The following is a 25,006-nucleotide window of genomic DNA, read 5'->3' on the forward strand; positions in this document are numbered from 1 at the left end:
AACTCTTTAGAACATAAATTGGATATTACATTAATTATCTAGGTGCTGCCAGGCATTAAAACTTTTAAAATAACACAGTTTTGTCTGTACTCAGAGAAATTTCATGGTGTAAACACAGACATTTTTGTTAAAGTGTATTGATGAACCTTAAATATTACATGTATTTTACCTACACCTTTGCCCCCTTTTGATTTTTTTTTTCAGGGGTCTATATATGTACCATAAAATAAAATTAACAATGTTGAAATTTCAACTAAGATACCAGCCCCAGGATATTTACGTCGGAACATTTTACACATGATTTGGAAAGTAAGTATATTTTTTTTAATTTATTAATAGTTGTCTGATAGATATTACAATAATTTTGAATATGTATTACAGATAGACTGGAGCCCAGAGAAGAAAAGTACAGTTTAGACATGGACATGATTTAATTGTAGATGCCTAGATGATGATGTAGGTATTTTGTCATTACAATGGTACTTAAACTGTTAATAGTTGTAAGGTAATAAAATCAGTTTCCCCTGGAGAAACAGCTTGAAAACTTATTACAAATTAGTCCAAAATTTCTTTTTCAAATTTATACTCTAATGAAAAAAGTATACTTGTACTCCAATTTAGGATTTGAATTAAAACATGCATCACATTAATTTCTGAATTAATTTTAACAGCAGGTATTTTGAAAGGAAAAAAAAATTAAAGTAGCAAATTTTTTAAGTTTTATATTTGGTTCAATATTTTTGAACTTATTTTGTTTTTGTTTCAGATACCAGCTCCAGGATATTTACGTCAGGACAGGTAACATATGCATCGGAAAGTAAGTATATTTTTTTTTTCATTTATTAATAGTTGTCTGATAGATATTACAATAATTTTGAATATGTTTTACAGATAGACGGGAGCCAAGAGAGAAGAAGAAAAAATACAGTCCTAGACCTTGAAACGATTTAATTGTAGACGCCTAGATGATGATGTATGTATTTTGTCGTTACAATTGTACTTAAACTGTTAATAGTTGTAAGGTGATAAACTCAGACTTTTCCCTGGAGAAACTGCTTGAAAATTTATTACAAATTAGTCCAAAATTTCTTTTTCAAATTTATACTCTAATGAAAAAAGTATACTTGTACTCCAATTTAGGATTTGAATTAAAACATGCATCACATTAATTTCTGAATTAATTTTAACAGCAAATAGTCTTTTAACATTGACAATTTAGAAACCCTGTCTCTAATAGTCTCACCTGAACGAAAGTAAAGTTTCCGATTGTCAATTTGGATATCTACATATTTAGTTGATTTTTTAAAAAGTAATTTGGAAAATATGACTTGATTTAGATTGTTTGAAATTCAGTTGAATAATTCCCGTATGAAATTATAAGGCGTATTACGCCTGGAAATAAGGCGTAAACCATGCGTAAGTGGTTCTTACGTGTCTAGATCTGGGCGTAAGGGAGCAGGAAACGTAAATTTGTAGTCCTTACGGGCGTAGAAAAAAGTGGTAAACCTGGCGTAAATTGAAATAAGCAAGGCGTAAATTTTCTTACAGGCGTAAAACTGTTGGTATGGCGTAAATCATAATACCCATAATGCTTTGTTTAAAGGATCATGGGAATTTTTTTCAAAATTTGGCTCTTTGGTTTTAGTTTGCAAGAGTTGGACTTAGGGCAGCTTCATATGTTCAGGGATAATTAGCTTGTTTTGTGCTTTTTGAAAGAATTTGAAATTGGAAATATGGAATCAAATTGATTAATAAAAATTGTGAAAAAATGGAAAGTAAAACATGGTAAATAATAATTATATGTGAGTATAACCTAAGTTATTAAGTTTTAAGTTTTAACAGTAATTTTAAAATCCCAAAACCTTTAACCTTGGATAATAACATTAAAATCTTTTACATGAAGTTAAATTGCAGTATTATCATTATATTTTAAGAACATTAATTTATAAAAAACTTAGTTAATTAAAATGCTTAAGTTTTATTTCAAGAAAAATTAATTGTCATAATTCTTATTTAAACTTTAAACTTATTTGAGCCAGTGGCAGTGTCTGTCTAAAATGTATTTATTTATATATTAGCTTCTTCAATGGTTAATATTTCAAGTTTTATGTCAAACAATGAGAAATTAAAGCAACAGTACAGAAGTTTGTATTAAATACACAAAAGAACACAGCTAGGGTAGTACACTGATTTGAAATAAGTGTAGTATTATGTAAGGATATTACGCCTGGTTTATTTATTTTCCCAGGCGTACTCATTTGCATATTACGCCTGGTTTTCTCTGGACCAAGCGTACTCATTTAAATATTACGCCTAATTTTACGCCTGGTTTCCGCCTCAGTTACGCTTGGTTTCCGCCTGGTTTACGCCTGGTTGACGCCTGGACATGCATTCATTAAACACTGCAATGACGCCCGGATAAAGTATGATTTTAACGCCTGGTTTCCGTGTCATATACGGGCGTCACAGTTTGTACAGGATTATTCATTTCTGTTCAAAATATATACATCAGATTGTTTTGGTTAGCCACCAACTTCTGATAAATTGACGTGCACATTAATTTCGGAAATAATGATTATATCAATAAACCATCTTCATTACTGATTGAAATATAGATTTAAAATGAAAATAAGTTAATGATATACAGTCAAAAAGAGCAACTGACCAATGATGATGGCTGCCATTAATGCCAGTTTTTCTTTATAGGTATTTTGAAAGAAAAAAAATTAAAGTAGCAAATTTTTTAAGTTTTATATTTGGTTCAATATTTTTGAACTTATTTTGTTTTTGTTTCAGATACCAGCCCCAGGATATTTACGTCAGGACAGGTAACATATGCATCGGAAAGTAAGTATATTTTTTTTTCATTCATTAATAGTTGTCTGATAGATATTACAATAATTTTGAATATGTTTTACAGATAGACGGGAGCCAAGAGAGAAGAAGAAAAAAATACAGTCCTAGACATTGAGACGATTTAATTGTAGACGCCTAGATGATGATGTATGTATTTTGTTGTTACAATTGTACTTAAACTGTTAATAGTTGTAAGGTAATAAAATCAGACTTTTCCCTGGAGAAACTGCTTGAAAATTTATTACAAATTAGTCCAAAATTTCTTTTTCAAATTTATACTCTAATGAAAAAAGTATACTTGTACTCCAATTAAGGATTTGAATTAAAACATGCATCACATTAATTTCTGAATTAATTTTAACAGCAAATAGTCTTTTAACATTGACAATTTGGAAACCCTTTCTCTAATAGTCTCACCTGAACGAAAGTAAAGTTTCCGATTGTCAATTTGGATATCTACATATTTAGTTGATTTTTTAAAAAGTAATTTGGAAAATATGACTTGATTTAGATTGTTTGAAATTCAGTTGAATTTTAATCATTTCTGTTCAAAATGTATACATCAGATTGTTTTGGTTAGCCACCAACTTCTGATAATTTGACGTGCACATTAATTTCGGAAATAATGATTATATCAATAAACCGTCTTCATTACTGATTGAAATATAGATTTAAAATGAAAATAAGTTAATATGATATATAGTCAAAAAGAGCAATTGACCAATGATGATGGTTGCCATTAATGCCAGTTTTTCTTTATAGGTATTTTGAAAAAAAAAAAATTAAAGTAGCAAATTTTTTAAGTTTTATATTTGGTTCAATATTTTTGAACTTATTTTGTTTTTGTTTCAGATACCAGCCCCAGGATATTTACGTCAGGACAGGTAACATATGCATCGGAAAGTAAGTATATTTTTTTTTCATTTATTAATAGTTGTCTGATAGATATTACAATAATTTTGAATATGTTTTACAGATAGACGGGAGCCAAGAGAGAAGAAGAAAAAAATACAGTCCTAGACATTGAGACGATTTAATTGTAGACGCCTAGATGATGATGTATGTATTTTGTCGTTACAATTGTACTTAAACTGTTAATAGTTGTAAGGTGATAAAATCAGACTTTTCCCTGGAGAAACTGCTTGAAAATTTATTACAAATTAGTCCAAAATTTCTTTTTCAAATTTATACTCTAATGAAAAAGTATACTTGTACTCCAATTTAGGATTTGAATTAAAACATGCATCACATTAATTTCTGAATTAATTTTTACAGCAAATAGTCTTTTAACATTGACAATTTGGAAACCCTTTCTCTAATAGTCTCACCTGAACGAAAGTAAAGTTTCTGATTGTCAATTTGGATATCTACATATTTAGTTGATTTTTTAAAAAGTAATTTGGAAAATATGACTTGATTTAGATTGTTTGAAATTCAGTTGAATTTTAATCATTTCTGTTCAAAATGTATACATCAGATTGTTTTGGTTAGCCACCAACTTCTGATAATTTGACGTGCACATTAATTTCGGAAATAATGATTATATCAATAAACCGTCTTCATTACTGATTGAAATATAGATTTAAAATGAAAATAAGTTAATGATATACAGTCAAAAAGAGCAATTGACCAATGATGATGGCTGCCATTAATGCCAGTTTTTCTTTATAGGTATTTTGAAAGAAAGAAAAATTAAAGTAGCAAATTTTTTAAGTTTTATATTTGGTTCAATATTTTTGAACTTATTTTGTTTTTGTTTCAGATACCAGCCCCAGGATATTTACGTCAGGACAGGTAACATATGCATCGGAAAGTAAGTATATTTTTTTTTCATTTATTAATAGTTGTCTGATAGATATTACAATAATTTTGAATATGTTTTACAGGTAGACGGGAGCCAAGAGAGAAGAAGAAAAAAATACAGTCCTAGACATTGAGACGATTTAATTGTAGACGCCTAGATGATGATGTATGTATTTTGTTGTTACAATTGTACTTAAACTGTTAATAGTTGTAAGGTAATAAAATCAGACTTTTCCCTGGAGAAACTGCTTGAAAATTTATTACAAATTAGTCCAAAATTTCTTTTTCAAATTTATACTCTAATGAAAAAAGTATACTTGTACTCCAATTTAGGATTTGAATTAAAACATGCATCACATTAATTTCTGAATTAATTTTAACAGCAAATAGTCTTTTAACATTGACAATTTGGAAACCCTTTCTCTAATAGTCTCACCTGAACGAAAGTAAAGTTTCCGATTGTCAATTTGGATATCTACATATTTAGTTGATTTTTTAAAAAGTAATTTGGAAAATATGACTTGATTTAGATTGTTTGAAATTCAGTTGAATTTTAATCATTTCTGTTCAAAATGTATACATCAGATTGTTTTGGTTAGCCACCAACTTCTGATAATTTGACGTGCACATTAATTTCGGAAATAATGATTATATCGATAAACCGTCTTCATTACTGATTGAAATATAGATTTAAAATGAAAATAAGTTAATGATATACAGTCAAAAAGAGCAATTGACCAATGATGATGGCTGCCATTAATGCCAGTTTTTCTTTATAGGTATTTTGAAAGAAAGAAAAATTAAAGTAGCAAATTTTTTAAGTTTTATATTTGGTTCAATATTTTTGAACTTATTTTGTTTTTGTTTCAGATACCAGCCCCAGGATATTTACGTCAGGACAGGTAACATATGCATCGGAAAGTAAGTATATTTTTTTTTCATTTATTAATAGTTGTCTGATAGATATTACAATAATTTTGAATATGTTTTACAGATAGACGGGAGCCAAGAGAGAAGAAGAAAAAAATACAGTCCTAGACATTGAGACGATTTAATTGTAACCGCCTAGATGATGATGTATGTATTTTGTCGTTACAATTGTACTTAAACTGTTAATAGTTGTAAGGTGATAAAATCAGACTTTTCCCTGGAGAAACTGCTTGAAAATTTATTACAAATTAGTCCAAAATTTCTTTTTCAAATTTATACTCTAATGAAAAAGTATACTTGTACTCCAATTTAGGATTTGAATTAAAACATGCATCACATTAATTTCTGAATTAATTTTTACAGCAAATAGTCTTTTAACATTGACAATTTGGAAACCCTTTCTCTAATAGTCTCACCTGAACGAAAGTAAAGTTTCCGATTGTCAATTTGGATATCTATATATTTAGTTGATTTTTTAAAAAGTAATTTGGAAAATATGACTTGATTTAGATTGTTTGAAATTCAGTTGAATTTTAATCATTTCTGTTCAAAATGTATACATCAGATTGTTTTGGTTAGCCACCAACTTCTGATAATTTGACGTGCACATTAATTTCGGAAATAATGATTATATCAATAAACCGTCTTCATTACTGATTGAAATATAGATTTAAAATGAAAATAAGTTAATGATATACAGTCAAAAAGAGCAATTGACCAATGATGATGGCTGCCATTAATGCCAGTTTTTCTTTATAGGTATTTTGAAAGAAAGAAAAATTAAAGTAGCAAATTTTTTAAGTTTTATATTTGGTTCAATATTTTTGAACTTATTTTGTTTTTGTTTCAGATACCAGCCCCAGGATATTTACGTCAGGACAGGTAACATATGCATCGGAAAGTAAGTATATTTTTTTTTCATTTATTAATAGTTGTCTGATAGATATTACAATAATTTTGAATATGTTTTACAGATAGACGGGAGCCAAGAGAGAAGAAGAAAAAAATACAGTCCTAGACATTGAGACGATTTAATTGTAGACGCCTAGATGATGATGTATGTATTTTGTCGTTACAATTGTAATTAAACTGTTAATAGTTGTAAGGTAATAAAATCAGACTTTTCCCTGGAGAAACTGTTTGAAAATTTATTACAAATTAGTCCAAAATTTCTTTTTCAAATTTATACTCTAATGAAAAAAGTATACTTGTACTCCAATTTAGGATTTGAATTAAAACATGCATCACATTAATTTCTGAATTAATTTTAACAGCAAATAGTCTTTTAACATTGACAATTTGGAAACCCTTTCTCTAATAGTCTCACCTGAACGAAAGTAAAGTTTCCGATTGTCAATTTGGATATCTACATATTTAGTTGATTTTTTAAAAAGTAATTTGGAAAATATGACTTGATTTAGATTGTTTGAAATTCAGTTGAATTTTAATCATTTCTGTTCAAAATGTATACATCAGATTGTTTTGGTTAGCCACCAACTTCTGATAATTTGACGTGCACATTAATTTCGGAAATAATGATTATATCAATAAACCGTCTTCATTACTGATTGAAATATAGATTTAAAATGAAAATAAGTTAATGATATACAGTCAAAAAGAGCAATTGACCAATGATGATGGCTGCCATTAATGCCAGTTTTTCTTTATAGGTATTTTGAAAGAAAGAAAAATTAAAGTAGCAAATTTTTTAAGTTTTATATTTGGTTCAATATTTTTGAACTTATTTTGTTTTTGTTTCAGATACCAGCCCCAGGATATTTACGTCAGGACAGGTAACATATGCATCGGAAAGTAAGTATATTTTTTTTTCATTTATTAATAGTTGTCTGATAGATATTACAATAATTTTGAATATGTTTTACAGATAGACGGGAGCCAAGAGAGAAGAAGAAAAAAATACAGTCCTAGACATTGAGACGATTTAATTGTAGACGCCTAGATGATGATGTATGTATTTTGTCGTTACAATTGTACTTAAACTGTTAATAGTTGTAAGGTAATAAAATCAGACTTTTCCCTGGAGAAACTGCTTGAAAATTTATTACAAATTAGTCCAAAATTTCTTTTTCAAATTTATACTCTAATGAAAAAAGTATACTTGTACTCCAATTTAGGATTTGAATTAAAACATGCATCACATTAATTTCTGAATTAATTTTAACAGCAAATAGTCTTTTAACATTGACAATTTGGAAACCCTTTCTCTAATAGTCTCACCTGAACGAAAGTAAAGTTTCCGATTGTCAATTTGGATATCTACATATTTAGTTGATTTTTTAAAAAGTAATTTGGAAAATATGACTTGATTTAGATTGTTTGAAATTCAGTTGAATTTTAATCATTTCTGTTCAAAATGTATACATCAGATTGTTTTGGTTAGCCACCAACTTCTGATAATTTGACGTGCACATTAATTTCGGAAATAATGATTATATCAATAAACCGTCTTCATTAATGATTGAAATATAGATTTAAAATGAAAATAAGTTAATGATATACAGTCAAAAAGAGCAATTGACCAATGATGATGGCTGCCATTAATGCCAGTTTTTCTTTATAGGTATTTTGAAAGAAAGAAAAATTAAAGTAGCAAATTTTTTAAGTTTTATATTTGGTTCAATATTTTTGAACTTATTTTGTTTTTGTTTCAGATACCAGCCCCAGGATATTTACGTCAGGACAGGTAACATATGCATCGGAAAGTAAGTATATTTTTTTTTCATTTATTAATAGTTGTCTGATAGATATTACAATAATTTTGAATATGTTTTACAGATAGACGGGAGCCAAGAGAGAAGAAGAAAAAAATACAGTCCTAGACATTGAGACGATTTAATTGTAGACGCCTAGATGATGATGTATGTATTTTGTCGTTACAATTGTACTTAAACTGTTAATAGTTGTAAGGTGATAAAATCAGACTTTTCCCTGGAGAAACTGCTTGAAAATTTATTACAAATTAGTCCAAAATTTCTTTTTCAAATTTATACTCTAATGAAAAAAGTATACTTGTACTCCAATTTAGGATTTGAATTAAAACATGCATCACATTAATTTCTGAATTAATTTTAACAGCAAATAGTCTTTTAACATTGACAATTTGGAAACCCTTTCTCTAATAGTCTCACCTGAACGAAAGTAAAGTTTCCGATTGTCAATTTGGATATCTACATATTTAGTTGATTTTTTAAAAAGTAATTTGGAAAATGTGACTTGATTTAGATTGTTTGAAATTCAGTTGAATTTTAATCATTTCTGTTCAAAATGAATACATCAGATTGTTTTGGTTAGCCACCAACTTCTGATAATTTGTCGTGCACATTAATTTCGGAAATAATGATTATATCAATAAACCGTCTTCATTACTGATTGAAATATAGATTTAAAATGAAAATAAGTTAATGATATACAGTCAAAAAGAGCAATTGACCAATGATGATGGCTGCCATTAATGCCAGTTTTTCTTTATAGGTATTTTGAAAGAAGGAAAAATTAAAGTAGCAAATTTTTTAAGTTTTATATTTGGTTCAATATTTTTGAACTTATTTTGTTTTTGTTTCAGATACCAGCCCCAGGATATTTACGTCAGGACAGGTAACATATGCATCGGAAAGTAAGTATATTTTTTTTTCATTTATTAATAGTTGTCTGATAGATATTACAATAATTTTGAATATGTTTTACAGATAGACGGGAGCCAAGAGAGAAGAAGAAAAAAATACAGTCCTAGACCTTGAGACGATTTAATATAGACGCCTAGATGATGATGTATGTATTTTGTCGTTACAATTGTACTTAAACTGTTAATAGTTGTAAGGTAATAAAATCAGACTTTTCCCTGGAGAAACTGCTTGAAAATTTATTACAAATTAGTCCAAAATTTCTTTTTCAAATTTATACTCTAATGAAAAAAGTATACTTGTACTCCAATTTAGGATTTGAATTAAAACATGCATCACATTAATTTCTGAATTAATTTTAACAGCAAATAGTCTTTTAACATTGACAATTTGGAAACCCTTTCTCTAATAGTCTCACCTGAACGAAAGTAAAGTTTCCGATTGTCAATTTGGATATCTACATATTTAGTTGATTTTTTAAAAAGTAATTTGGAAAATATGACTTGATTTAGATTGTTTGAAATTCAGTTGAATTTTAATCATTTCTGTTCAAAATGTATACATCAGATTGTTTTGGTTAGCCACCAACTTCTGATAATTTGACGTGCACATTAATTTCGGAAATAATGATTATATCAATAAACCGTCTTCATTACTGATTGAAATATAGATTTAAAATGAAAATAAGTTAATGATATACAGTCAAAAAGAGCAATTGACAAATGATGATGGCTGCCATTAATGCCAGTTTTTCTTTATAGGTATTTTGAAAGAAAGAAAAATTAAAGTAGCAAATTTTTTAAGTTTTATATTTGGTTCAATATTTTTGAACTTATTTTGTTTTTGTTTCAGATACCAGCCCCAGGATATTTACGTCAGGACAGGTAACATATGCATCGGAAAGTAAGTATATTTTTTTTTCATTTATTAATAGTTGTCTGATAGATATTACAATAATTTTGAATATGTTTTACAGATAGACGGGAGCCAAGAGAGAAGAAGAAAAAAATACAGTCCTAGACATTGAGACGATTTAATTGTAGACGCCTAGATGATGATGTATGTATTTTGTCGTTACAATTGTACTTAAACTGTTAATAGTTGTAAGGTAATAAAATCAGACTTTTCCCTGGAGAAACTGCTTGAAAATTTATTACAAATTAGTCCAAAATTTCTTTTTCAAATTTATACTCTAATGAAAAAAGTATACTTGTACTCCAATTTAGGATTTGAATTAAAACATGCATCACATTAATTTCTGAATTAATTTTAACAGCAAATAGTCTTTTAACATTGACAATTTGGAAACCCTTTCTCTAATAGTCTCACCTGAACGAAAGTAAAGTTTCCGATTGTCAATTTGGATATCTACATATTTAGTTGATTTTTTAAAAAGTAATTTGGAAAATATGACTTGATTTAGATTGTTTGAAATTCAGTTGAATTTTAATCATTTCTGTTCAAAATGTATACATCAGATTGTTTTGGTTAGCCACCAACTTCTGATAATTTGACGTGCACATTAATTTCGGAAATAATGATTATATCAATAAACCGTCTTCATTAATGATTGAAATATAGATTTAAAATGAAAATAAGTTAATGATATACAGTCAAAAAGAGCAATTGACCAATGATGATGGCTGCCATTAATGCCAGTTTTTCTTTATAGGTATTTTGAAAGAAAGAAAAATTAAAGTAGCAAATTTTTTAAGTTTTATATTTGGTTCAATATTTTTGAACTTATTTTGTTTTTGTTTCAGATACCAGCCCCAGGATATTTACGTCAGGACAGGTAACATATGCATCGGAAAGTAAGTATATTTTTTTTTCATTTATTAATAGTTGTCTGATAGATATTACAATAATTTTGAATATGTTTTACAGATAGACGGGAGCCAAGAGAGAAGAAGAAAAAAATACAGTCCTAGACATTGAGAAGATTTAATTGTAGACGCCTAGATGATGATGTATGTATTTTGTCGTTACAATTGTACTTAAACTGTTAATAGTTGTAAGGTAATAAAATCAGACTTTTCCCTGGAGAAACTGCTTGAAAATTTATTACAAATTAGTCCAAAATTTCTTTTTCAAATTTATACTCTAATGAAAAAAGTATACTTGTACTCCAATTTAGGATTTGAATTAAAACATGCATCACATTAATTTCTGAATTAATTTTAACAGCAAATAGTCTTTTAACATTGACAATTTGGAAACCCTTTCTCTAATAGTCTCACCTGAACGAAAGTAAAGTTTCCGATTGTCAATTTGGATATCTACATATTTAGTTGATTTTTTAAAAAGTAATTTGGAAAATATGACTTGATTTAGATTGTTTGAAATTCAGTTGAATTTTAATCATTTCTGTTCAAAATGTATACATCAGATTGTTTTGGTTAGCCACCAACTTCTGATAATTTGACGTGCACATTAATTTCGGAAATAATGATTATATCAATAAACCGTCTTCATTACTGATTGAAATATAGATTTAAATTGAAAATAAGTTAATGATATACAGTCAAAAAGAGCAATTGACAAATGATGATGGCTGCCATTAATGCCAGTTTTTCTTTATAGGTATTTTGAAAGAAAGAAAAATTAAAGTAGCAAATTTTTTAAGTTTTATATTTGGTTCAATATTTTTGAACTTATTTTGTTTTTGTTTCAGATACCAGCCCCAGGATATTTACGTCAGGACAGGTAACATATGCATCGGAAAGTAAGTATATTTTTTTTTCATTTATTAATAGTTGTCTGATAGATATTACAATAATTTTGAATATGTTTTACAGATAGACGGGAGCCAAGAGAGAAGAAGAAAAAAATACAGTCCTAGACATTGAGACGATTTAATTGTAGACGCCTAGATGATGATGTATGTATTTTGTCGTTACAATTGTACTTAAACTGTTAATAGTTGTAAGGTAATAAAATCAGACTTTTCCCTGGAGAAACTGCTTGAAAATTTATTACAAATTAGTCCAAAATTTCTTTTTCAAATTTATACTCTAATGAAAAAAGTATACTTGTACTCCAATTTAGGATTTGAATTAAAACATGCATCACATTAATTTCTGAATTAATTTTAACAGCAAATAGTCTTTTAACATTGACAATTTGGAAACCCTTTCTCTAATAGTCTCACCTGAACGAAAGTAAAGTTTCCGATTGTCAATTTGGATATCTACATATTTAGTTGATTTTTTAAAAAGTAATTTGGAAAATATGACTTGATTTAGATTGTTTGAAATTCAGTTGAATTTTAATCATTTCTGTTCAAAATGTATACATCAGATTGTTTTGGTTAGCCACCAACTTCTGATAATTTGACGTGCACATTAATTTCGGAAATAATGATTATATCAATAAACCGTCTTCATTAATGATTGAAATATAGATTTAAAATGAAAATAAGTTAATGATATACAGTCAAAAAGAGCAATTGACCAATGATGATGGCTGCCATTAATGCCAGTTTTTCTTTATAGGTATTTTGAAAGAAAGAAAAATTAAAGTAGCAAATTTTTTAAGTTTTATATTTGGTTCAATATTTTTGAACTTATTTTGTTTTTGTTTCAGATACCAGCCCCAGGATATTTACGTCAGGACAGGTAACATATGCATCGGAAAGTAAGTATATTTTTTTTTCATTTATTAATAGTTGTCTGATAGATATTACAATAATTTTGAATATGTTTTACAGATAGACGGGAGCCAAGAGAGAAGAAGAAAAAAATACAGTCCTAGACATTGAGACGATTTAATTGTAGACGCCTAGATGATGATGTATGTATTTTGTCGTTACAATTGTACTTAAACTGTTAATAGTTGTAAGGTAATAAAATCAGACTTTTCCCTGGAGAAACTGCTTGAAAATTTATTACAAATTAGTCCAAAATTTCTTTTTCAAATTTATACTCTAATGAAAAAAGTATACTTGTACTCCAATTTAGGATTTGAATTAAAACATGCATCACATTAATTTCTGAATTAATTTTAACAGCAAATAGTCTTTTAACATTGACAATTTGGAAACCCTTTCTCTAATAGTCTCACCTGAACGAAAGTAAAGTTTCCGATTGTCAATTTGGATATCTACATATTTAGTTGATTTTTTAAAAAGTAATTTGGAAAATATGACTTGATTTAGATTGTTTGAAATTCAGTTGAATTTTAATCATTTCTGTTCAAAATGTATACATCAGATTGTTTTGGTTAGCCACCAACTTCTGATAATTTGACGTGCACATTAATTTCGGAAATAATGATTATATCAATAAACCGTCTTCATTACTGATTGAAATATAGATTTAAAATGAAAATAAGTTAATGATATACAGTCAAAAAGAGCAATTGACAAATGATGATGGCTGCCATTAATGCCAGTTTTTCTTTATAGGTATTTTGAAAGAAAGAAAAATTAAAGTAGCAAATTTTTTAAGTTTTATATTTGGTTCAATATTTTTGAACTTATTTTGTTTTTGTTTCAGATACCAGCCCCAGGATATTTACGTCAGGACAGGTAACATATGCATCGGAAAGTAAGTATATTTTTTTTTCATTTATTAATAGTTGTCTGATAGATATTACAATAATTTTGAATATGTTTTACAGATAGACGGGAGCCAAGAGAGAAGAAGAAAAAAATACAGTCCTAGACATTGAGACGATTTAATTGTAGACGCCTAGATGATGATGTATGTATTTTGTCGTTACAATTGTACTTAAACTGTTAATAGTTGTAAGGTAATAAAATCAGACTTTTCCCTGGAGAAACTGCTTGAAAATTTATTACAAATTAGTCCAAAATTTCTTTTTCAAATTTATACTCTAATGAAAAAAGTATACTTGTACTCCAATTTAGGATTTGAATTAAAACATGCATCACATTAATTTCTGAATTAATTTTAACAGCAAATAGTCTTTTAACATTGACAATTTGGAAACCCTTTCTCTAATAGTCTCACCTGAACGAAAGTAAAGTTTCCGATTGTCAATTTGGATATCTACATATTTAGTTGATTTTTTAAAAAGTAATTTGGAAAATATGACTTGATTTAGATTGTTTGAAATTCAGTTGAATTTTAATCATTTCTGTTCAAAATGTATACATCAGATTGTTTTGGTTAGCCACCAACTTCTGATAATTTGACGTGCACATTAATTTCGGAAATAATGATTATATCAATAAACCGTCTTCATTAATGATTGAAATATAGATTTAAAATGAAAATAAGTTAATGATATACAGTCAAAAAGAGCAATTGACCAATGATGATGGCTGCCATTAATGCCAGTTTTTCTTTATAGGTATTTTGAAAGAAAGAAAAATTAAAGTAGCAAATTTTTTAAGTTTTATATTTGGTTCAATATTTTTGAACTTATTTTGTTTTTGTTTCAGATACCAGCCCCAGGATATTTACGTCAGGACAGGTAACATATGCATCGGAAAGTAAGTATATTTTTTTTTCATTTATTAATAGTTGTCTGATAGATATTACAATAATTTTGAATATGTTTTACAGATAGACGGGAGCCAAGAGAGAAGAAGAAAAAAATACAGTCCTAGACATTGAGACGATTTAATTGTAGACGCCTAGATGATGATGTATGTATTTTGTCGTTACAATTGTACTTAAACTGTTAATAGTTGTAAGGTAATAAAATCAGACTTTTCCCTGGAGAAACTGCTTGAAAATTTATTACAAATTAGTCCAAAATTTCTTTTTCAAATTTATACTCTAATGAAAAAAGTATACTTGTACTCCAATTTAGGATTTGAATTAAAACATGCATCACATTAATTTCTGAATTAATTTTAACAGCAAATAGTCTTTTAACATTGACAATTTGGAAACCCTTTCTCTAATAGTCTCACCTGAACGAAAGTAAAGTTTCCGATTGTCAATTTGGATATCTACATATTTAGTTGATTTTTTAAAAAGTAATTTGGAAAATATGACTTGATTTAGATTGTTTGAAATTCAGTTGAATTTTAATCATTTCTGTTCAAAATGTATACATCAGATTGTTTTGGTTAGCCACCAACTTCTGATAATTTGACGTGCACATTAATTTCGGAAATAATGATTATATCAATAAACCGTCTTCATTACTGATTGAAATATAGATTTAAAATGAAAATAAGTTAATGATATACAGTCAAAAAGAGCAATTGACAAATGATGATGGCTGCCATTAATGCCAGTTTTTCTTTATAGGTATTTTGAAAGAAAGAAAAATTAAAGTAGCAAATTTTTTAAGTTTTATATTTGGTTCAATATTTTTGAACTTATTTTGTTTTTGTTTCAGATACCAGCCCCAGGATATTTACGTCAGGACAGGTAACATATGCATCGGAAAGTAAGTATATTTTTTTTTCATTTATTAATAGTTGTCTGATAGATATTACAATAATTTTGAATATGTTTTACAGATAGACGGGAGCCAAGAGAGAAGAAGAAAAAAATACAGTCCTAGACATTGAGACGATTTAATTGTAGACGCCTAGATGATGATGTATGTATTTTGTCGTTACAATTGTACTTAAACTGTTAATAGTTGTAAGGTAATAAAATCAGACTTTTCCCTGGAGAAACTGCTTGAAAATTTATTACAAATTAGTCCAAAATTTCTTTTTCAAATTTATACTCTAATGAAAAAAGTATACTTGTACTCCAATTTAGGATTTGAATTAAAACATGCATCACATTAATTTCTGAATTAATTTTAACAGCAAATAGTCTTTTAACATTGACAATTTGGAAACCCTTTCTCTAATAGTCTCACCTGAACGAAAGTAAAGTTTCCGATTGTCAATTTGGATATCTACATATTTAGTTGATTTTTTAAAAAGTAATTTGGAAAATGTGACTTGATTTAGATTGTTTGAAATTCAGTTGAATTTTAATCATTTCTGTTCAAAATGTATACATCAGATTGTTTTGGTTAGCCACCAACTTCTGATAATTTGACGTGCACATTAATTTCGGAAATAATGATTATATCAATAAACCGTCTTCATTACTGATTGAAATATAGATTTAAAATGAAAATAAGTTAATGATATACAGTCAAAAAGAGCAATTGACAAATGATGATGGCTGCCATTAATGCCAGTTTTTCTTTATAGGTATTTTGAAAGAAAGAAAAATTAAAGTAGCAAATTTTTTAAGTTTTATATTTGGTTCAATATTTTTGAACTTATTTTGTTTTTGTTTCAGATACCAGCCCCAGGATATTTACGTCAGGACAGGTAACATATGCATCGGAGGTAAGTATATTTTTTTTTCATTTATTAATAGTTGTCTGATAGATATTACAATAATTTTGAATATGTTTTACAGATAGACGGGAGCCAAGAGAGAAGAAGAAAAAAATACAGTCCTAGACATTGAGACGATTTAATTGTAGACGCCTAGATGATGATGTATGTATTTTGTCGTTACAATTGTACTTAAACTGTTAATAGTTGTAAGGTAATAAAATCAGACTTTTCCCTGGAGAAACTGCTTGAAAATTTATTACAAATTAGTCCAAAATTTCTTTTTCAAATTTATACTCTAATGAAAAAAGTATACTTGTACTCCAATTTAGGATTTGAATTAAAACATGCATCACATTAATTTCTGAATTAATTTTAACAGCAAATAGTCTTTTAACATTGACAATTTGGAAACCCTTTCTCTAATAGTCTCACCTGAACGAAAGTAAAGTTTCCGATTGTCAATTTGGATATCTACATATTTAGTTGATTTTTTAAAAAGTAATTTGGAAAATATGACTTGATTTAGATTGTTTGAAATTCAGTTGAATTTTAATCATTTCTGTTCAAAATGTATACATCAGATTGTTTTGGTTAGCCACCAACTTCTGATAATTTGACGTGCACATTAATTTCGGAAATAATGATTATATCAATAAACCGTCTTCATTAATGATTGAAATATAGATTTAAAATGAAAATAAGTTAATGATATACAGTCAAAAAGAGCAATTGACCAATGATGATGGCTGCCATTAATGCCAGTTTTTCTTTATAGGTATTTTGAAAGAAAGAAAAATTAAAGTAGCAAATTTTTTAAGTTTTATATTTGGTTCAATATTTTTGAACTTATTTTGTTTTTGTTTCAGATACCAGCCCCAGGATATTTACGTCAGGACAGGTAACATATGCATCGGAAAGTAAGTATATTTTTTTTTCATTTATTAATAGTTGTCTGATAGATATTACAATAATTTTGAATATGTTTTACAGATAGACGGGAGCCAAGAGAGAAGAAGAAAAAAATACAGTCCTAGACATTGAGACGATTTAATTGTAGACGCCTAGATGATGATGTATGTATTTTGTCGTTACAATTGTACTTAAACTGTTAATAGTTGTAAGGTGATAAAATCAGACTTTTCCCTGGAGAAACTGCTTGAAAATTTATTACAAATTAGTCCAAAATTTCTTTTTCAAATTTATACTCTAATGAAAAAAGTATACTTGTACTCCAATTTAGGATTTGAATTAAAACATGCATCACATTAATTTCTGAATTAATTTTAACAGCAAATAGTCTTTTAACATTGACAATTTGGAAACCCTTTCTCTAATAGTCTCACCTGAACGAAAGTAAAGTTTCCGATTGTCAATTTGGATATCTACATATTTAGTTGATTTTTTAAAAAGTAATTTGGAAAATGTGACTTGATTTAGATTGTTTGAAATTCAGTTGAATTTTAATCATTTCTGTTCAAAATGAATACATCAGATTGTTTTGGTTAGCCACCAACTTCTGATAATTTGTCGTGCACATTAATTTCGGAAATAATGATTATATCAATAAACCGTCTTCATTACTGATTGAAATATAGATTTAAAATGAAAATAAGTTAATGATATACAGTCAAAAAGAGCAATTGACCAATGATGATGGCTGCCATTAATGCCAGTTTTTCTTTATAGGTATTTTGAAAGAAGGAAAAATTAAAGTAGCAAATTTTTTAAGTTTTATATTTGGTTCAATATTTTTGAACTTATTTTGTTTTTGTTTCAGATACCAGCCCCAGGATATTTACGTCAGGACAGGTAACATATGCATCGGAAAGTAAGTATATTTTTTTTTCATTTATTAATAGTTGTCTGATAGATATTACAATAATTTTGAATATGTTTTACAGATAGACGGGAGCCAAGAGAGAAGAAGAAAAAAATACAGTCCTAGACCTTGAGACGATTTAATATAGACGCCTAGATGATGATGTATGTATTTTGTCGTTACAATTGTACTTAAACTGTTAATAGTTGTAAGGTAATAAAATCAGACTTTTCCCTGGAGAAACTGCTTGAAAATTTATTACAAATTAGTCCAAAATTTCTTTTTCAAATTTATACTCTAATGAAAAAAGTATACTTGTACTCCAATTTAGGATTTGAATTAAAACATGCATCACATTAATTTCTGAATTAATTTTAACAGCAAATAGTCTTTTAACATTGACAATTTGGAAACCCTTTCTCTAATAGTCTCACCTGAACGAAAGTAAAGTTTCCGATTGTCAATTTGGATATCTACATATTTAGTTGATTTTTTAAAAAGTAATTTGGAAAATATGACTTGATTTAGATTGTTTGAAATTCAGTTGAATTTTAATCATTTCTGTTCAAAATGTATACATCAGATTGTTTTGGTTAGCCACCAACTTCTGATAATTTGACGTGCACATTAATTTCGGAAATAATGATTATATCAATAAACCGTCTTCATTAATGATTGAAATATAGATTTAAAATGAAAATAAGTTAATGATATACAGTCAAAAAGAGCAATTGACCAATGATGATGGCTGCCATTAATGCCAGTTTTTCTTTATAGGTATTTTGAAAGAAAGAAAAATTAAAGTAGCAAATTTTTTAAGTTTTATATTTGGTTCAATATTTTTGAACTTATTTTGTTTTTGTTTCAGATACCAGCCCCAGGATATTTACGTCAGGACAGGTAACATATGCATCGGAAAGTAAGTATATTTTTTTTTCATTTATTAATAGTTGTCTGATAGATATTACAATAATTTTGAATATGTTTTACAGATAGACGGGAGCCAAGAGAGAAGAAGAAAAAAATACAGTCCTAGACATTGAGACGATTTAATTGTAGACGCCTAGATGATGATGTATGTATTTTGTCGTTACAATTGTACTTAAACTGTTAATAGTTGTAAGGTGATAAAATCAGACTTTTCCCTGGAGAAACTGCTTGAAAATTTATTACAAATTAGTCCAAAATTTCTTTTTCAAATTTATACTCTAATGAAAAAAGTATACTTGTACTCCAATTTAGGATTTGAATTAAAACATGCATCACATTAATTTCTGAATTAATTTTAACAGCAAATAGTCTTTTAACATTGACAATTTGGAAACCCTTTCTCTAATAGTCTCACCTGAACGAAAGTAAAGTTTCCGATTGTCAATTTGGATATCTACATATTTAGTTGATTTTTTAAAAAGTAATTTGGAAAATGTGACTTGATTTAGATTGTTTGAAATTCAGTTGAATTTTAATCATTTCTGTTCAAAATGTATACATCAGATTGTTTTGGTTAGCCACCAACTTCTGATAATTTGTCGTGCACATTAATTTCGGAAATAATGATTATATCAATAAACCGTCTTCATTACTGATTGAAATATAGATTTAAAATGAAAATAAGTTAATGATATACATACAGTCAAAAAGAGCAATTGACCAATGATGATGGCTGCCATTAATGCCAGTTTTTCTTTATAGGTATTTTGAAAGAAAGAAAAATTAAAGTAGCAAATTTTTTAAGTTTTATATTTGGTTCAATATTTTTGAACTTATTTTGTTTTTGTTTCAGATACCAGCCCCAGGATATTTACGTCAGGACAGGTAACATATGCATCGGAAAGTAAGTATATTTTTTTTTCATTTATTAATAGTTGTCTGATAGATATTACAATAATTTTGAATATGTTTTACAGATAGACGGGAGCCAAGAGAGAAGAAGAAAAAAATACAGTCCTAGACATTGAGACGATTTAATTGTAGACGCCTAGATGATGATGTATGTATTTTGTCGTTACAATTGTACTTAAACTGTTAATAGTTGTAAGGTGATAAAATCAGACTTTTCCCTGGAGAAACTGCTTGAAAATTTATTACAAATTAGTCCAAAATTTCTTTTTCAAATTTATACTCTAATGAAAAAAGTATACTTGTACTCCAATTTAGGATTTGAATTAAAACATGCATCACATTAATTTCTGAATTAATTTTAACAGCAAATAGTCTTTTAACATTGACAATTTGGAAACCCTTTCTCTAATAGTCTCACCTGAACGAAAGTAAAGTTTCCGATTGTCAATTTGGATATCTACATATTTAGTTGATTTTTTAAAAAGTAATTTGGAAAATGTGACTTGATTTAGATTGTTTGAAATTCAGTTGAATTTTAATCATTTCTGTTCAAAATGTATACATCAGATTGTTTTGGTTAGCCACCAACTTCTGATAATTTGTCGTGCACATTAATTTCGGAAATAATGATTATATCAATAAACCGTCTTCATTACTGATTGAAATATAGATTTAAAATGAAAATAAGTTAATGATATACATACAGTCAAAAAGAGCAATTGACCAATGATGGTGGCTGCCATTAATGCCAGTTTTTCTTTATAGGTATTTTGAAAGAAAGAAAAATTAAAGTAGCAAATTTTTTAAGTTTTATATTTGGTTCAATATTTTTGAACTTATTTTGTTTTTGTTTCAGATACCAGCCCCAGGATATTTACGTCAGGACAGGTAACATATGCATCGGAAAGTAAGTATATTTTTTTTTCATTTATTAATAGTTGTCTGATAGATATTACAATAATTTTGAATATGTTTTACAGATAGACGGGAGCCAAGAGAGAAGAAGAAAAAAATACAGTCCTAGACATTGAGACGATTTAATTGTAGACGCCTAGATGATGATGTATGTATTTTGTCGTTACAATTGTACTTAAACTGTTAATAGTTGTAAGGTGATAAAATCAGACTTTTCCCTGGAGAAACTGTTTGAAAATTTATTACAAATTAGTCCAAAATTTCTTTTTCAAATTTATACTCTAATGAAAAAAGTATACTTGTACTCCAATTTAGGATTTGAATTAAAACATGCATCACATTAATTTCTGAATTAATTTTAACAGCAAATAGTCTTTTAACATTGACAATTTGGAAACCCTTTCTCTAATAGTCTCACCTGAACGAAAGTAAAGTTTCCGATTGTCAATTTGGATATCTACATATTTAGTTGATTTTTTAAAAAGTAATTTGGAAAATGTGACTTGATTTAGATTGTTTGAAATTCAGTTGAATTTTAATCATTTCTGTTCAAAATGAATACATCAGATTGTTTTGGTTAGCCACCAACTTCTGATAATTTGTCGTGCACATTAATTTCGGAAATAATGATTATATCAATAAACCGTCTTCATTACTGATTGAAATATAGATTTAAAATGAAAATAAGTTAATGATATACAGTCAAAAAGAGCAATTGACCAATGATGATGGCTGCCATTAATGCCAGTTTTTCTTTATAGGTATTTTGAAAGAAGGAAAAATTAAAGTAGCAAATTTTTTAAGTTTTATATTTGGTTCAATATTTTTGAACTTATTTTGTTTTTGTTTCAGATACCAGCCCCAGGATATTTACGTCAGGACAGGTAACATATGCATCGGAAAGTAAGTATATTTTTTTTTCATTTATTAATAGTTGTCTGATAGATATTACAATAATTTTGAATATGTTTTACAGATAGACGGGAGCCAAGAGAGAAGAAGAAAAAAATACAGTCCTAGACCTTGAGACGATTTAATATAGACGCCTAGATGATGATGTATGTATTTTGTCGTTACAATTGTACTTAAACTGTTAATAGTTGTAAGGTGATAAAATCAGACTTTTCCCTGGAGAAACTGCTTGAAAATTTATTACAAATTAGTCCAAAATTTCTTTTTCAAATTTATACTCTGATGAAAAAAGTATACTTGTACTCCAATTTAGGATTTGAATTAAAACATGCATCACATTAATTTCTGAATTAATTTTAACAGCAAATAGTCTTTTAACATTGACAATTTGGAAACCCTTTCTCTAATAGTCTCACCTGAACGAAAGTAAAGTTTCCGATTGTCAATTTGGATATCTACATATTTAGTTGATTTTTTAAAAAGTAATTTGGAAAATATGACTTGATTTAGATTGTTTGAAATTCAGTTGAATTTTAATCATTTCTGTTCAAAATGTATACATCAGATTGTTTTGGTTAGCCACCAACTTCTGATAATTTGACGTGCACATTAATTTCGGAAATAATGATTATATCAATAAACCGTCTTCATTACTGATTGAAATATAGATTTAAAATGAAAATAAGTTAATGATATACAGTCAAAAAGAGCAATTGACCAATGATGATGGCTGCCATTAATGCCAGTTTTTCTTTATAGGTATTTTGAAAGAAAAAAAAATTGTCAATTTGGACATCTACATATTTAGTTGATTTTTTAAAAAGTAATTTGGAAAATATGACTTGATTTAGATTGTTTGAAATTCAGTTGAATTTTAATCATTTCTGTTTAAAATGTAAAATTTCGGAAATAATAATTATATCAATAAACCATCTTCATTTCTGATTGAAATATAGATTTAAAATGAAAATAAGTTAATGAAATACAGTCAAAAAGAGCAACTGACCAATGATGATGGCTGCCATTAATGCCAGTTTTTCTTTATAGGTATTTTGAAAGAAAGAAAAATTAAAGTAGCAAATTTTTTAAGTTTTATATTTGGTTCAATATTTTTGAACTTATTTTGTTTTTGTTTCAGATACCAGCCCCAGGATATTTACGTCAGGACAGGTAACATATGCATCGGAAAGTAAGTATATTTTTTTTTCATTTATTAATAGTTGTCTGATAGATATTACAATAATTTTGAATATGTTTTACAGATAGACGGGAGCCAAGAGAGAAGAAGAAAAAAATACAGTCCTAGACATTGAGACGATTTAATTGTAGACGCCTAGATGATGATGTATGTATTTTGTCGTTACAATTGTACTTAAACTGTTAATAGTTGTAAGGTGATAAAATCAGACTTTTCCCTGGAGAAACTGCTTGAAAATTTATTACAAATTAGTCCAAAATTTCTTTTTCAAATTTATACTCTAATGAAAAAAGTATACTTGTACTCCAATTTAGGATTTGAATTAAAACATGCATCACATTAATTTCTGAATTAATTTTAACAGCAAATAGTCTTTTAACATTGACAATTTGGAAACCCTTTCTCTAATAGTCTCACCTGAACGAAAGTAAAGTTTCCGATTGTCAATTTGGATATCTACATATTTAGTTGATTTTTTAAAAAGTAATTTGGAAAATATGACTTGATTTAGATTGTTTGAAATTCAGTTGAATTTTAATCATTTCTGTTCAAAATGAATACATCAGATTGTTTTGGTTAGCCACCAACTTCTGATAATTTGTCGTGCACATTAATTTCGGAAATAATGATTATATCAATAAACCGTCTTCATTACTGATTGAAATATAGATTTAAAATGAAAATAAGTTAATGATATACAGTCAAAAAGAGCAATTGACCAATGATGATGGCTGCCATTAATGCCAGTTTTTCTTTATAGGTATTTTGAAAGAAGGAAAAATTAAAGTAGCAAATTTTTTAAGTTTTATATTTGGTTCAATATTTTTGAACTTATTTTGTTTTTGTTTCAGATACCAGCCCCAGGATATTTACGTCAGGACAGGTAACATATGCATCGGAAAGTAAGTATATTTTTTTTTCATTTATTAATAGTTGTCTGATAGATATTACAATAATTTTGAATATGTTTTACAGATAGACGGGAGCCAAGAGAGAAGAAGAAAAAAATACAGTCCTAGACCTTGAGACGATTTAATATAGACGCCTAGATGATGATGTATGTATTTTGTCGTTACAATTGTACTTAAACTGTTAATAGTTGTAAGGTGATAAAATCAGACTTTTCCCTGGAGAAACTGCTTGAAAATTTATTACAAATTAGTCCAAAATTTCTTTTTCAAATTTATACTCTGATGAAAAAAGTATACTTGTACTCCAATTTAGGATTTGAATTAAAACATGCATCACATTAATTTCTGAATTAATTTTAACAGCAAATAGTCTTTTAACATTGACAATTTGGAAACCCTTTCTCTAATAGTCTCACCTGAACGAAAGTAAAGTTTCCGATTGTCAATTTGGATATCTACATATTTAGTTGATTTTTTAAAAAGTAATTTGGAAAATATGACTTGATTTAGATTGTTTGAAATTCAGTTGAATTTTAATCATTTCTGTTCAAAATGTATACATCAGATTGTTTTGGTTAGCCACCAACTTCTGATAATTTGACGTGCACATTAATTTCGGAAATAATGATTATATCAATAAACCGTCTTCATTACTGATTGAAATATAGATTTAAAATGACAATAAGTTAATGATATACAGTCAAAAAGAGCAATTGACCAATGATGATGGCTGCCATTAATGCCAGTTTTTCTTTATAGGTATTTTGAAAGAAAAAAAAATTGTCAATTTGGACATCTACATATTTAGTTGATTTTTTAAAAAGTAATTTGGAAAATATGACTTGATTTAGATTGTTTGAAATTCAGTTGAATTTTAATCATTTCTGTTTAAAATGTAAAATTTCG

At 27.6% G+C, this 25,006-nt stretch overlaps 1 long non-coding RNA gene across 50 annotated transcripts in view; it reads left to right on the plus strand.

The window, feature by feature from the left end:
• The first annotated feature begins 958 nt into the window (after window positions 1–958).
• Window positions 959–25,006, plus strand: part of LOC127733050 (uncharacterized) — a 46,864-nt gene continuing 22,816 nt past the window's right edge. For 23 of the 50 annotated variants that reach the window (XR_007996661.1, XR_007996630.1, XR_007996628.1 and 20 more), the window contains exons 1-4: window positions 9,364–9,378; window positions 18,281–18,486; window positions 21,932–22,137; window positions 24,041–24,246. This is a non-coding gene — a long non-coding RNA (uncharacterized LOC127733050). Of the gene's footprint in view, window positions 974–4,618; window positions 4,743–9,363; window positions 9,379–10,993; window positions 11,045–14,637; window positions 14,845–15,548; window positions 15,756–16,509; window positions 16,666–17,369; window positions 17,577–18,280; window positions 18,487–19,190; window positions 19,398–20,105; window positions 20,313–21,020; window positions 21,228–21,931; window positions 22,138–23,129; window positions 23,337–24,040; window positions 24,247–25,006 lie in introns of those variants that run through there. The other 27 variants (XR_007996622.1, XR_007996638.1, XR_007996636.1 and 24 more) reach the window with 16 other exon arrangements.

Source organism: Mytilus californianus, unplaced genomic scaffold (genome assembly GCF_021869535.1).
Source record: "Mytilus californianus isolate M0D057914Y unplaced genomic scaffold, xbMytCali1.0.p SCAF_3, whole genome shotgun sequence".
NCBI classification, from domain to species: domain Eukaryota; kingdom Metazoa; phylum Mollusca; class Bivalvia; order Mytilida; family Mytilidae; genus Mytilus; species Mytilus californianus.